This window comes from Canis lupus, chromosome 2 (genome assembly GCF_048164855.1).
Source record: "Canis lupus baileyi chromosome 2, mCanLup2.hap1, whole genome shotgun sequence".
Classification (NCBI taxonomy): Eukaryota; Metazoa; Chordata; class Mammalia; order Carnivora; family Canidae; genus Canis; species Canis lupus.
Window position 1 is genome coordinate 50,336,619 of NC_132839.1, and position 14,125 is coordinate 50,350,743.

Genomic DNA, 14,125 nt, shown 5'->3' on the forward strand with positions numbered 1-14,125 from the left:
CTGGGCACTGGTGATACAGCAATAATTGGTTTTCTGAAGGACAAATAAATAACGTATTCATGACACCCAAATTTGTGTCTCTTGCTCAAACCCCTTCCTTCAACTCTAGACTCACATATATAGCTATCTACTTAACATCTCCCATTGGACATCCATTGAACCCCATGACTGTTCCTTCTCCATCTTAGTAAAGGGCTACTTCTTCCAGTTGCTCAAGTCAGAATATGTGGAGTCATCCTTGGCTCCTTTCTTTCTCTCATACCGTAAATCTACCAATCAGCAAATGTGGTCTTCTCCACTATCAAATATATCCAAAATTTGATCACTTCTCACCATCATCACTCTCCACTCTAGTCCAAACCACCTCTTGCCTGAAGAACTATAGTAGCCTCCTGGCTGCTCTCCCTGTTTTCATTCTTGACCCCCTAGCGTCATTTATAAGTTCTAAATCTCAAGTGATCATTGTAAAACATAAATCAGATCATGGCAACCAGTGCTCAAAATTCTCCAATGGCTTCCCATCCTGCTCAGAGCAAAAGTCAAAGTCCATACAAGGCCCTACAAGACTATGTACTGCTTAGCTCCCTGCTATTTATCAGATCTCAACTTCTACCATGTTCACCCTCTCTCAGTTCCTTCTTCCTAAGTTTCCTTGATGTTTCCAGAACGTACTAGTACTCTGTTGCCTCAGGCCTTCACACTTGTTGCTTCCTCTGCCTAAAAAAATCTTTCCTCAGATACCAATCTGGCTCACTCTTTCAGTTCTTTCATGTCACCCTGCCCACTTGCTATAAAATGCCCACCATCTACTCAACCCCCCACTCAACCAGGCACTCCCCACCCTCCCTTCCCCGCTTGATGTTCTAACATTACACATTAACTTATTTACTTTCATATTATTTATCTCCCCCAACTAGAATAAATGTTTCACGAGGATAGATGTTGTATTTTTATTGCTGTGTCCCCTACCTATAACATGCCTGACATACAGAGAACACTCAACGAACATCTGCTGAATAAATGACTATCTAAAGGTATATATGTCCAAAGTTGATTAGCCATGGAAACAGAGAAGAAAAGAAAAACGGCCAGTTGCAGGCATTTCCCATTTAAACAGAGTTCAGAAGAAAAGGAGACTTAGCCAGAGGACTTTAATTATTAAGGTCCCCATAGTAGATTGATCACAAAAATACTCCTAATTCTTCCCTTCCCTGTATCCATACTCTGCAATGCGACTAAGTAGCTCCTCTCATCAAGAAGTGGAGTTTATTCCCTGCTCCCTCACTCTACACTAGCCTTGTGATACCCTGCCAATAGACAAGGATGAAATGATAGTGTGCCAGCTGTAAGTTTAGGCTATGCAGGTTTCCACTGTCTCTCGAACTCCTGCCACTACCACATGAACATGCCAACTCACCTGTTGAGGAATGAGAGATCACATGGAGCCGAGCTGAGTCATCCCAGCTGAGGTCATCCTAAAGCAGCCAGCCTTCCACCCCTCTATCAGCAGACCAAAATCAAATGAGCAAATCCAGCTGAGATCAACCAAGCATAACCCAGATCTGCAAACTGCCCGGCCAACCCATAGACATGTGAGAAAATAATAAATGGTTGCTTTTAGGGAGGTTTCTTCTGTAGTCCCATTGACAATATCAACCCTAATGTGTGTGATCAATCCCTAGGGTAGTCATCTAAGCTGCTTTGCTCTGAGTACGTGCTTTTGGGAAACTTCCTCCTTAAGAGTTAGACTTCATGAAGGGGAGTCTGCAGGAAGACCTAGTAGCCATGCCATATAGTTTGTCTCAACCATTACAAATCAGTAGAGTCGTGTGCAGGTGAGCAAGGTCACTAGGATATGGCCCAGAAGTGACAGACCGGGTTTGCAGGGCAGCAAAACTAAAAGCCAGACCTTAGTTGGAGACATTCGCCATGATAAATGTCACCTTCTGAGGCATCTTGAGAGAAATCCTGCCAGCCTCCCTAACAGTGACCCAGCCACATGATATCCTATTTCACAGAAACTTTAACAAGGTTCTCAGGCATCCAGCCCCATTTCTGTCCATAGAACACACTGCGATTGCCCTACTACACCACGAATGGTTATGGGATGGAGCTCTCAAATCTGTAGAGGAACAAAGTCTCAAAAGGGCAGAGCAGCAAACTAGAGTCTTCATACAAACTATAAAAGTCTCAAATAAATTCATCATATGACACTAGGTAAATGCGTTCCATGAGACACCAAAGGTCAGTATATTTCCAGTTAACCCCAACACCTTTCCACAACCACAGAAACTATTAATTATCCTCTGAGACAACAAAGAGCTAAAAAGAAATCTGCAGGACTATTCACTAAAGATGATGCTTTCTTTCTTTACGGGGGTGGGGTCGGGGAGGAAACAAACATGATGTTCAGGTTCAAAGGATCACAAATACTTGATCTGGATGAAAGATACCTGTACACTGTTTGCACTGCCTTCCTGATCCCTGTGCCATTTGTCACCATGCAAAAATTTATGCCTCCACTTACTACACTGACTTATGCTCTGAGTGACCACAGGAACTTAACGTTTACCAACCAACCTTCTTCTAAACATAGAGTGTAGGATTTAAGCCAATTCTTAAAATAAGAGCTCAGGACATAAACTTAGTGACAAATACAAATAATAAGAGGCAATACCCCAGTGACCTTGCCATGTCACCTGTCCTATCTTGAGTCCTACACCTCTCTCACTCAACCACAGCCTCCTTGGCTTCCTTTCTGATTTTCCTATGAACACATCTCTCTTGTTTCAGGGATTTTGCAGGTGCTATTTCTCTGTCCAGAATGCTCCTTCTCAGCTTCTGGCTAGCTCACTCCCTCACTTCCCCAAGGGATCTGATCAAATGTCACCTATCAGCAAAGCCTTCCCTGACTAGGCTGCATTAAAAAATAACAATCCTCACCGCACCCTTTGGCAGCACTCTTCATTCCTCTTACCCTGCTTTATTTCTCTCCATTATAATGTATCGTTGGCTGATTCACTATCTAGTTATTTAGCTATTTGTTATCTATTTGCATACACACACACACACACACACACACACACACTAAGCTCCTTGAGCATAGGGGCTTCATTTAGTTCATTTCTGCATTCCCCACACATAAAGCAGTCACTGACACATAGTAGGTACTCAATAAAGGACTGCAATTTCTTGAGCATCGACTTTGTGCCAAGCAGTTTATGTCCAAAAATCATTTAACAATGAACAAATATTTTGTAAGCACCTACTATGCAATACGTATAACAACTCTATTGTTATCTCCATGTTACAGATCAGAAAAGTAAAGCCTAACAGGAGGCTATGTAACTTGCCCAAGATACTCACCTAGGTTTGTTTGTCCATCAAGCCTGCTTTTCAAACACCTTAATGATGGTTTAGATTACCGAATGCATGTGATATGCAGCTCTAGTAAACACGCATAACACAAGAGCTTTATCATATTTCATCCCCTACTACAGTTTTATGCAAGACAAAACATCCATTAGTTTGGATTTTCATCTCTCAGAGAGTAGATTGGTAGTAATAGCTTTAGGTTTCCTTCCCACCCATTTAGACATAATCATGGTCAGAGCTTTCCCTTTGAACTGGGCTGAGACAAGTACAGACAGGTCAGGGACCCAAGGGGGAAGAAAGCAGAAGTTCATCTGCTCTGAAAAAATCCCTCAGAATTTTCCAGAATCCTTGCCTTTGCGAAGTACTGCTTCAAAACCTTCTTGGTCCTGGAATTTAGGAAAACAATCAATTTTTTTAAAAGGAGAAAAAAAAAAAAAAAAACCTGACCTGCATTGGGTGCACTCTTGTGTGTGTGTCTACTGGGATCTGGTCATGCACTGCAAATGCCAGCCCTGTCATGACTTGTACAGCTCTGCCCACCCAGTAGCTATGATGCTGATGGGGTGGAATAGTCATGTGGGTCACTCACAGACCAAAGGACCAAGGGAGGGACCCAAGCTCTACTGAAATCCACGCCCTACCTCATCTGTGAGGGCTTCGTTTTAAAAATAATCTCCTGGCACAATGAATTCCTTCCTCCTCTTTGCTCCCGCCACTCTTTCCTCACACCTGCATGATTGAGCTCATCACACTCGATTATTACAGGTGTTTCTCCCCCACCAGGTGTGAGCTTCTGGAAAACCTAAACTTTGTTTTCCTCATCTCTGCATCCCCAAGGACTAATCCAGCCTCTGACACATACTAGGTGCTCGGTGAGTATTTGCTGACTCAAGAAAGATGCAGAATGAGCCTCTACTGGATCTGCTGCATTGACTGGAGCAAGCAAGACGAGCCACCTCTTCTGGAAAGGGCAGAAAACAGAAACATAGAAGAGGTCCAGTGCAGCAGAACAACTGCTGAGCTGGCTGCAATGCCCACCTCTTCCCCCTACACACATCTCTCACCCCTCACCTGCCACTCCTTGAATCCCAAGGCCACCCGCATTTCCCTTTCAAACAGGCTTGAAGAAAACAAGCAGGGATCCCCCTGCACCCACCCCACTCAGCTGCTCTTAGCGAAGCCCAAAAGGGACGTTAAGTTACCTTGAAACGGAGCTAGTTTGCATTGGTGATTGCCGGTTCAAGGGTCGTGTTTCCCCAGCCCTGCTGAACCCCTCGACAGCAGAGATGTCTAACACCCGTCTGCGGAAGAACCGGCTGTGCCTCGCTCCTCCCTGGCCAAACGCGTTTGCTCACCCATCCCTGCAGAACAAATCATGTTCTTTTCCTTGCGCTAAGATCCATCTCTGCACAAACCCTCTCTGTGTCCCTAAGAAGCGGCCCCCACGCCCGCGGAGGGCGCCCCCACACGCAGAAACACACACGAACCCCAACCCAGGGCCACCAGGTGTAAGCATGTGTATCATGTGTTCTTTAGGAACAAACCGCCAGCAGCGAAACCCACCTAGAAATGGAATTGAAACTAAAAGCCGTGGCTGGGAAGCTCATGCAAAGGGACTTCACAAACGTCGGGAGCCTAAGTTGCAGAACTGTACGGCGCTCACAGTTCGAACCGGGCTTAAAAGCAGCCCTTGGGGACGCCGCCTTCAAGGAAGCGCGCAGCCGCGGGCGGCCGGCGAGCGCTTGCTTCTCTGCACCCGCTTTCCAAGACTCTCCCCCGGCTTTGGAGCCGTTGACGATACGCAGCGTCCAGAGGCGGCAGCGTGTGGGCGCCGGCCCCGCAGGCGAGCAGGGGAGGCCCCCGGAGCGCGCGGGGTCGCCAGCCGGCCAGCCCCGCACGCTCCCGAGCTGGCCGCCGCGTCGCCTACCTGGGTGGGAGATCCGCGGCCGGGGCGGGCGCAGGTGCGGGCGCGGGTGCAGGTGCGGGCGCGGGTGCGGGTGCGGGCGCGGGTGCAGGTGCGGGAGCGCGCGGCCCGGCCCGCAGCTCCGGCCACCGCGGCGCGCGGGCGATCCCGGCGGAGGCAGGAGCCGGCGGCTGTCACACCTGCATCACGGCGCCCACGCCGCCGCCTGCCCAGGCGCAGCACGCAGCGCGCCCCCGCTCCGGGCTCCGAGGGCGGGCGGCGCCGGGTCCTCGGTGCAGCGGCTCAGATGCTCGCCCGCCCTCTCCCCGGCCTGAGCATTAGCGGCGTCCGCGGCCGCAGCCGGTGCTTCTAAATCCCCTCTGATTCGAGGCGGGGTGATCGCGGGGAAGGGGGCCGGCGGGGCCCCGGGCTGTCTGGATTTGCAGCCCCGTAGATGTTAAACTTCTCATCCCTCGAGTCCCGAGTTTGGTGCCCGACTGCCTCTGGCCGTCATCTCTCTTGGCTGTGTCCTCCCGCCTGCCCGGGGCGAGGGGGCGCCGCGTACTTCGCGTCCTCTGTCACCAACTCCAAACCAGGACCCATCAGAGGGGACAGGACTCCAATGCCAGGCGAGGGGAAGCCTCTGCTACCGCATCGCCCAAGTATCTCAGATAATGGATGCACCTAAATCGCTGTGTCCTTGTACCTCATCGGGGAACTGAGAGGAGCTTCTTTGGCGAGTGGGAAGAAGGTGGAAGACACAGCGGGGCTTAAACAAACCCCTGCACCTGCCTCCCTCCTTCCAACACCCTCCCCCGCGCCGCCCCCACCCCCACCCCCCCACCCCCCCCAGAGAAGAGTTCACCCTGCAGTGAAAGGCTCTTTTCGGGAGCGGGGCGCCTTTCTAGGAGGAAGTGAGAGGCCACCTAATGACAGTGGAAATTCAGAGGCGGAATCGAACAACGCCTCCCGGGTGCCTGGCCTTCTGGAGGGCCTGGGACTGCTTTCCTTCGCTGGTAGTGCTGAAATGCTGGTCCTGAAAGACTTCTCTTCCCCTCCCAGCACAAGCCACCGTCTCGAGGTCTTCGGTTCCCCCGTGTGAGCCGCGTGAGCCGCTGGCCAGCTCCTGGGTCCCAGCCCCACTCCACACCCCCGCCGTCCCTCACCGGGACCACCCCAGGAGCTCCCACTGCTCAGCCTCCTAGATCCCTTTCTTAAGATGTAATCGTGATCTTGACTCTCTCCTAGCTATAACCACGAATCGGCTTCCCAGTGGTCTCAGAAAACCTGAGACTCTTCTAATACATCTCATTTAGTCACCAGAGGGTAGGCCACTCACTTGCCAGCCACCCTGCCCTCCCCCCACCCCACCCCGTGCTTTCTCCTCTACTCAGACAATACCAAATTGTCAGTTGCTTGTAGATGTGTTACTCTCACCTCCAGGACTTTGCACACACTGTTCCAGCTTGCCTGGAATGTTCTCTTCATCCCATTCTCCTTTTCCTAATGCCTAATGGTTCTCAGCTGAGCCATCTGTTCTTTGAAGAACTCTCCCAGCATCCCTGGAATAACTGAGTTTCTCTCCACTCTGTGAGCCTGGAGGCACCACCAAGTCCTCTACCACAGCACCCAATACATGTTACTAAAGTTATTTGCCTAATGTCTGTCCTCCTCACTAGACTGCAAGCTATAGGAAAGCATGATCTCTTGTCTGCTGCTATTGCAAAGGGCACAGGCATAGAGTATCTGCCCAATATAGATTAGTGTGGCCCCCAACCAGATGAAGATAAAGAAGAGTTCCAGAATCCAGTAGTTTCTTTGGAGGCCTTCCCAAGCAATAACTACTCATCCCCAGATGTAACTGCTAGTCTCATCTTTCTTTTCTTCTTTTTTTTTTTTAAGATTTTGTTTATTTATTCATGACAGACACAGAGAGAGAGGCAGAGACACAGGCAGAGGGAGAAGCAGACTCCCTCCCTGTGGGGCGCCTGAAGTGGGACTCAATCCCAGGACACTGGGATCATGACCTGAGCCAAAGGCAGATGCTCAACTACTGAGCTACCCAGGCATCCCATCTCACCTCTTTCAACATCAGTTAGTATTGCCTGTTCTTGAACCACACATGAATGGAATCGTTCAGTGAGTATTTCTTGTGTATAGCTTCTTTTACTCAAAATAACGTCTGAGATTCATCCATATTATTATATATATGTAGGACATTCCTTATTATTGCTATATAGTACTTTGCTGCCCAAATATAACACAAGTTATTTATATTCCTTCTCCTGAAGGCAGACATTTGGGTTGCTTCCTGTTTGGGGATGTTATGAATAAGTTGTCATCAAACAAAGTGTATGATGGACAAATGCACTTTTCTTTTGGGTGTGCAACCAGAAGTAGAATTGCTAGGTCATAGGGTAAGTACATGCTTTGCTTTAATAGATATTACCTTACAGCTTCCCAAAGTGGTTGTGCCAGTACAGACCCACCTGTAGTACCAGAGAATTCCAGATAGTCTACTTCTTTTCCATTACCCGGCATTGTGTTTTTAATTTTAACCATTCTTGTGGGTGAATAGTGATATTTCAGTGTAGTCTTAATTTGCATTTCCTTGTTGACTAATGATGTTGGCCTTTCCAAATGGCTTATTGGCCATTTGAATATCCTTCTGTGAGGTGCCATTTCAAGTCTTCTGATCAATTTATTGGTTTCCTTGTCTTTTTCTTATTGATCTGTAGGCATTCTATTTATTTAATATGAGCCCTTGACAAGATATATGTAGTTTTAATATATTCTCCCAGTTTGGGGCTTATATTTTTATTCTCTTAATTTTGATGAAATACAATTTGTCAGTTTTTTCTTTTAAGATTAAAATATTAATCATATAATTTTGGGGATCCTGTTTAAGAAATCCAATCTACCTGAAGGTCAAGCACCTATTATCCTTCTGGCATGCCTTTTTGTTTTACCCTTCATATTTTGGTCTACTATTCATGTACAGAATGTGATCAGTCCAAGTTTACTTTTTCTACGTAGATATCCAGATGTTCCAGAAACATTATAGAAAAGACCACTTTTACCAATTGGTTTACAATAGCACCTGTGTTGTAAATCAAATGACCATCTAGAGTAGATCTATTCCTAGATTCCCAAATCTATTCCATTGGTCTACGTGCATATCCTTGTACCAACATTATACTGTCTTAATTAGTTTACCTTTATTATAAGTCTAGAAATCTGGTAATGTTTGCTCACCAACTTTGTTCCTCTTCCAAATTGGCTTGGCCCCTTTAGGTCTCTAGATTTTCCACGTGCATTTTAGAATAAATTTATTGATTTACACATACATACACAGGCATAGGTACACACACACACATACACACACACACACACACACACACACACCCTGATGGGATTTTGATTAGAATTGCTCTAAATCTGTAGAGGAATTTGGTGAAAATTGACATCTTAACAACATTGTCTTCTAATCCTTTTACAATGTATATCTCTCCATTTATTTAGGTCTTCCTTTCTCTCAGTATTATTCTATTGGTTATGGTGAAGAGATCTTGCACATATTTTGTTAGTGCTATTTTTAAGTATTTCATGCTCTTGATCCTATTGTAACTGGTACGTTATCTTCATTTTCCAATTATTTGTTGCTAGTATACCAGAATAAATTTTTTTATGTTGACTTTATATCTAGTATCAAAGTAAATTGATTTCAATATATTGTCATCATATCCTGTATCCTTGTATCATTGCTAAATTCACTTATTAACATTATTTCAGATCTGAAGGAATGTAATATATATGTGAATATATAATATATATATGAATAAGACAAATTTTACTTTTTCTTTCCAATGCTTATATTTTTTATGTGGCATAGTTTCTAAACATTTGAGGGTTTCTGCTTTCTGTTTGTTCCATCTTTTATTGTTTCTTGATCTTTTTTCTACCTTCTTTCTCAATCATCAAAGTTTTTCATTAAATCAGTATATACACTCAATTTGCTTTTCTGTTTTCCCTTATAGTACTTTTACTTTACTTAGCTACTCTAGAGATTTTATAGTGCAACTCTAACTAATTGCACTTTTCCTTTTCACTTATCACTTCCCAAACAATACAAATATTACAAAAGTTTAACTCCACTTCATTCTTACTAATCTTTGTGCTGTTTTCATATTTTTTTTGTTTTTACTTTTAGAGAGAGCATGCAAGTCTGGGGGAGGAGCAGAAGGAGAGGGAGAGAGAGTATCAAGCAAGCTTCACTGTCAGCATGGAAGGAAAAGTGCAGGGCTCAATCCCATGACCACGAGATCATGACCTAAGCCAAAATCAAGAGTCAAATACTCAACCAAATGAGCCACCCAGGTACCCCGTTTTCATTTTTTTTTACAGTGACTGAATTTTAAGTGTAAGGATTAGTAAACAGACTTAAATCTTTTTAAGTAATTATATCAGCTGCTTTGTCCAAGTAAATTTTCTGAGCTATTCATCTCCCATACAAAAACAGAAACTTGATCCAATAGTCTCTCTCTACATATACATTTCAAATAAATACTCTCAGACTACTGAATTTCATTTTATTACCTAACCCTTACATATCAACATGACACCCTAAAGCTTACTATAAAGTAAGGTTGACTAGCCTTAGCATAACATCCCTATCATGGGGTGACAAATGTGGACTGAAGGAAGTTCTTATAAAAATAAAGCTGTCCCAAGCACTGGTCAGGCTAAAGACTTTTGATAGGACAATCTTTTATGTAGCAAACTACTATGTATTTTGTATGTTATACCAGATATGTAATATATTTAGCTGTCCCTTGAACAATGTGGGGGTTAAGGCCACGGACACCTACACAGTTGAAAAATCCATGTATCACTTTTGACTCCCCCAAAAACTTAACTATCAATAACCTTCCATTGACAGGAGGCCTTGCCAATAACATAAACACTTGATTGTTACATATTTTATATGTTCTATGCATTATATGCTGCATTCTTATGATAACCTAAGATGGAGGGGAAAATGTGACTAAGAAAATCATAATGAAGAGAAAATACATATACATATATTTGTATTTATCAAAGAAACTGCATATAAGTGAATCCATGCAGTTCAAATGTGTGCTGTTCAAAACCAACCGTACATAAAAACCCATAAGATATTGTTATTATTGTTATTTTAAATTTTCGATATTTTTATATGTCTATTGCCACATATTTCCCAGGTCTAGGGGTTTTCATTCCTTTCTGGAGTTCTGTGCACCTATTGGAGATCCTTTTACTTCAGAGAACAACAATCCTCTCAGATTTTTTGACATAAAATATCTTTATTTCTTTTTTTTTTTAATTTTTATTTATTTATGATAGTCACACAGAAAGAGAGAGAGAGGCAGAGACATAGGCAGAGGGAGAAGCAGGCTCCATGCACTGGGAGCCCGACGTGGGATTCGATCCTGGGTCTCCAGGATCGCGCCCTGGGCCAAAGGCAGGCGCCAAACCGCTGCGCCACCCAGGGATCCCAAATATCTTTATTTCATCTTTATTTTGGAAGGTTATTTTTCACTATGTATTGAATTTGAAAATGAAAATCTCTCTAATCATTTTACAGATGTCATTCATTGTTTTCCTGCTGCCATGCTTTCTTTTTTTTTTTTTTTAAGATTTTATTTATTTATTCATGAAAGACACAGAGAAAGAGAGAGGGGCAGAGACACAGGCAGAGGGAGAAGCAGGCCCCATGCAGGGAGCCCGAGTGGGACTCGATCCTGGGTCTCCAGAATCACACCCTGGGTTGAAAGCGGCGCTAAACCGCTGAGCCACCCAGGCTGCCCATGCTGCCCTACTTTCATTTGAAAAGTCTGTCGTTTGTCTTGCTATCACTTTTTCAAAAGTAATCTTTCTTTTCACTGCTTTTAATATTTTCCCTTTATATTTTCTTTCAAAAGTGTAATTATAATGTTCTCATGTATTTTTCTTCATATATATCCTGTTTGTGGTTCTCTAAGCATCTTGAATTTGTGGGTTAATGTTTTTTATCAGTTTTAGAAAATTCTCAGCTTCTGTCTTTCCAAATGTTGTTTCTGCCCCATTATCTCTCTCCTGTGCTCTTAGATCAAGAAAGAGCACATCTAGGGGCACCTGAGTGGCTCAATCAGTTAGTTTGGCAGCCAACCCTGGAGTTCGGCTCCGGTCATGATCTCAAGGTCATGGGATCAGGCCCCACATTGGACTTCCACACTCAGCATGGGAGTCTGCTTAGGATCTCTGCCTCTTCCTCTGCCCCTCCCTCTACTCATGCTCTCTCTAAATAAATAGTTGAGTTTTTTTTTTTTTTTTTAATTTATAGGGGCAACTGGGTAGCTCACCTAACTCATGGTTTTTCAGCTCAGATCATGAGCTCAGAGTAATAGGACCAACCCTGCATTGGGCTCTGCACTCAGCTTAGAGTCTGCTTGGGATTCTCTCTCTCTTTCCCTCTTCCTCTGCCCCTCCCCCTGCTCTTCCTTTCAAATAAATAAATAAATTTTTTTTTAATTATTTTGGGTTTTTTTAAGATTTTATTTATTTATTCATGACAGACACACAGAGAGGGAGAGAGAAAGAGGCAGAGACACAGGCAGAGGGAGAAGCAAGCTCCACGCAGGGAACACGATGCGCGCGCGGACTCGATCCCAGGTCTCCAGGATCACGCCCCGGGGTGAAGGCGGCACTAAACCGCTGAACCACCCGGGCTGCCCTAAAAATTATTTTAAAAGAATGAAAAAGAGAGAGCATATATGTTACACATCATTAAACCATTTAGATATCATCCTACATTTCTATTACACTATTTTTTTCTTTTCTTTTCCACCTTCTTTGGCTTTAGCTTGAATATTTACTATTAACTTTTCTCTGAGTTCACTTAACTTGTTTTCTGCTGTGACTAATTTTCTGTTAAACCCGCCCATTTAATTTTTAAGCCTAAACATTACATTTTTAAGATGTCTATTTGATTACTTTGCATAGGCTTTTTTGAAGTTTTCTTTTTGTCCATCTTGTTCACCTTTTCCTCTATTTTCTTTAATATATTTATAATAAAATCTCTAACTTCAACATTTGGATAATTTAGTCTACTTAACTATCTTTTCTATTGATTATTAATAAAAATATTCTTGCCTCTTTGCATGTAACCTGATTTTTTTATTGTATGTGAAGAAATCATTGAAAACAACTTTTTGTTTTCCTCCAGAATGGTTCACTTTGCCCCCTGTTAGGCAGATAAGATGAGGTGTTGATCACCTTGATCCATTTAGGAATTAAGTTTCCAGGAGCTGGGTAGTAGCTTTACTTAGACTAGTTTCACTCCTGTTTTTATATATCTCAAAGATGAGATCTCTTCTTGGAATACTACTTAACCATCAAAAAAATGAAATCTTGCTATTTGCAATGATGTGGGTAGAACTAGAGGGTATTATGCTAAGCAAAATAAGTCACTCATAGGAAAATTATTGTATGTTCCACTCATATGTGGAATTTAAGAAAATTATTGTATGACCCACTCATATGTGGAATTTAAGAAATAAAATAGAGGATCATAGGAGAAGAGGGGAAAAAATAAAACAAGATGAAATCAGAGAAGGAGACAAACAGTAAGAGACTCTTAATCATAGGAAACAAACTGAGGGTTGCTGGAGGGGTAGGGGGTAGGATGGGGTAACTGGATGATGGACATTAAGGAGGGCACATGATGTAATGAGCACTGGGTATTATATAAGACTGACGAGTCACTGACCTCTACCTCTGAAACTAGTAATACATTATACGTTAATTAATTGAATTTTTAAAATAAATAAAAATAATAAATAAATAAAGATAAACAGAGAAAAAAAGATGAGACTTTTTATTTGTCCTAGGACATTGACTCCAGGGGAAATTTTTCTCAAAAGCACTATAAGACTGCAAAATATTTCGTCTGCCTCCTCAGTCCAGCACTTAGCTTCATGTACCCCCAACTCGATGTTCAACAATATCCTATCAGGCAAACTATCTGACATTTGGGGGTTCTCTAGATTTCAAACCAGCATATCAAGCCATATGGAAGTCTAAATCTCTTCTGGTTTCTCTTCCCCTAGTATAGTCCTTCTGCCTCTTCCTCAACCCATGGTCAGACTCAGTAAATCTGCATAAGGAAGAAAAAAGTAAACTCAGCTCACCTGGGAAGAGCACTTCTATTTTTTGGAAGCTCACTTCATCTTTTTTGCTTCCACTTTCCTCAGATATTTTTTAAAATATGGTTTTTAAATTTTTTTCTAGTTGATGCACAGGATTAATGGCTTTCCATTACTTATTAAATCTTACTGGAGGGACAACGGGTTGCTCAGTTGGTTAAGCATCTGCCTTCAGCTCAGGTCATAATCTTAGGGTCCTAGGACCCAGCCCTACATTGGGCTCCCTGCTCAGTGAGGAGTCTGCTTCTCCCTCTCCCTCTACTGCTCCCCCCACACTGTGCTTGCTCTCTCTCTCTCTCTCTCTCTCTCTCAAATAAATAAATAAAATCTTTTTAAAAATCTTACTGGAAAGTAGAAATTGATATATTAACTTCTCAATACTCCCAACATTTTTATGAGGTAGGTACCATTTTCAGGTAAGTTGTGTAACTTGCCAAGGATCACATAATAGCAAATAATGAAACCAGAAGATGGACCTAAGCTAACTCATTCCAAAACTAGGGCTGATATTAGCCATGAAATTACCTTCAATGAATGTTAATATCCTTTTCTAATAGGTAAAGAAATGCTAATTCTGATTTCTAACTGAAAATCTGAAGAGACGATCATTTTTTAAGCTTTCTTT

The 14,125-nt window shown here is 43.1% G+C and overlaps 1 protein-coding gene and 1 long non-coding RNA gene across 6 annotated transcripts in view; one reads left to right on the forward strand and one right to left on the reverse strand.

Annotated features, from left to right (window-relative positions):
• The window catches only part of SV2B (synaptic vesicle glycoprotein 2B), a 173,394-nt gene extending 167,982 nt beyond the window's left edge, over positions 1–5,412 (reverse strand). For 3 of the 5 annotated variants that reach the window (XM_072798792.1, XM_072798832.1, XM_072798803.1), the window contains exon 1: positions 4,578–4,801. The gene's annotated coding sequence lies outside the window, so the exon portion shown is untranslated. Of the gene's footprint in view, positions 1–3,366; positions 3,763–4,577; positions 4,802–5,302 lie in introns of those variants that run through there. The other 2 variants (XM_072798814.1, XM_072798825.1) reach the window with 2 other exon arrangements.
• Positions 5,413–6,157: 745 nt separating this feature from the next.
• On the forward strand, positions 6,158–12,309 carry LOC140617421 (uncharacterized). The gene is made up of 3 exons (XR_012017655.1): positions 6,158–7,417; positions 9,489–9,655; positions 11,872–12,309. It is a non-coding gene; the product is annotated as an uncharacterized lncRNA (long non-coding RNA).
• The last annotated feature ends 1,816 nt before the right edge of the window (positions 12,310–14,125 follow it).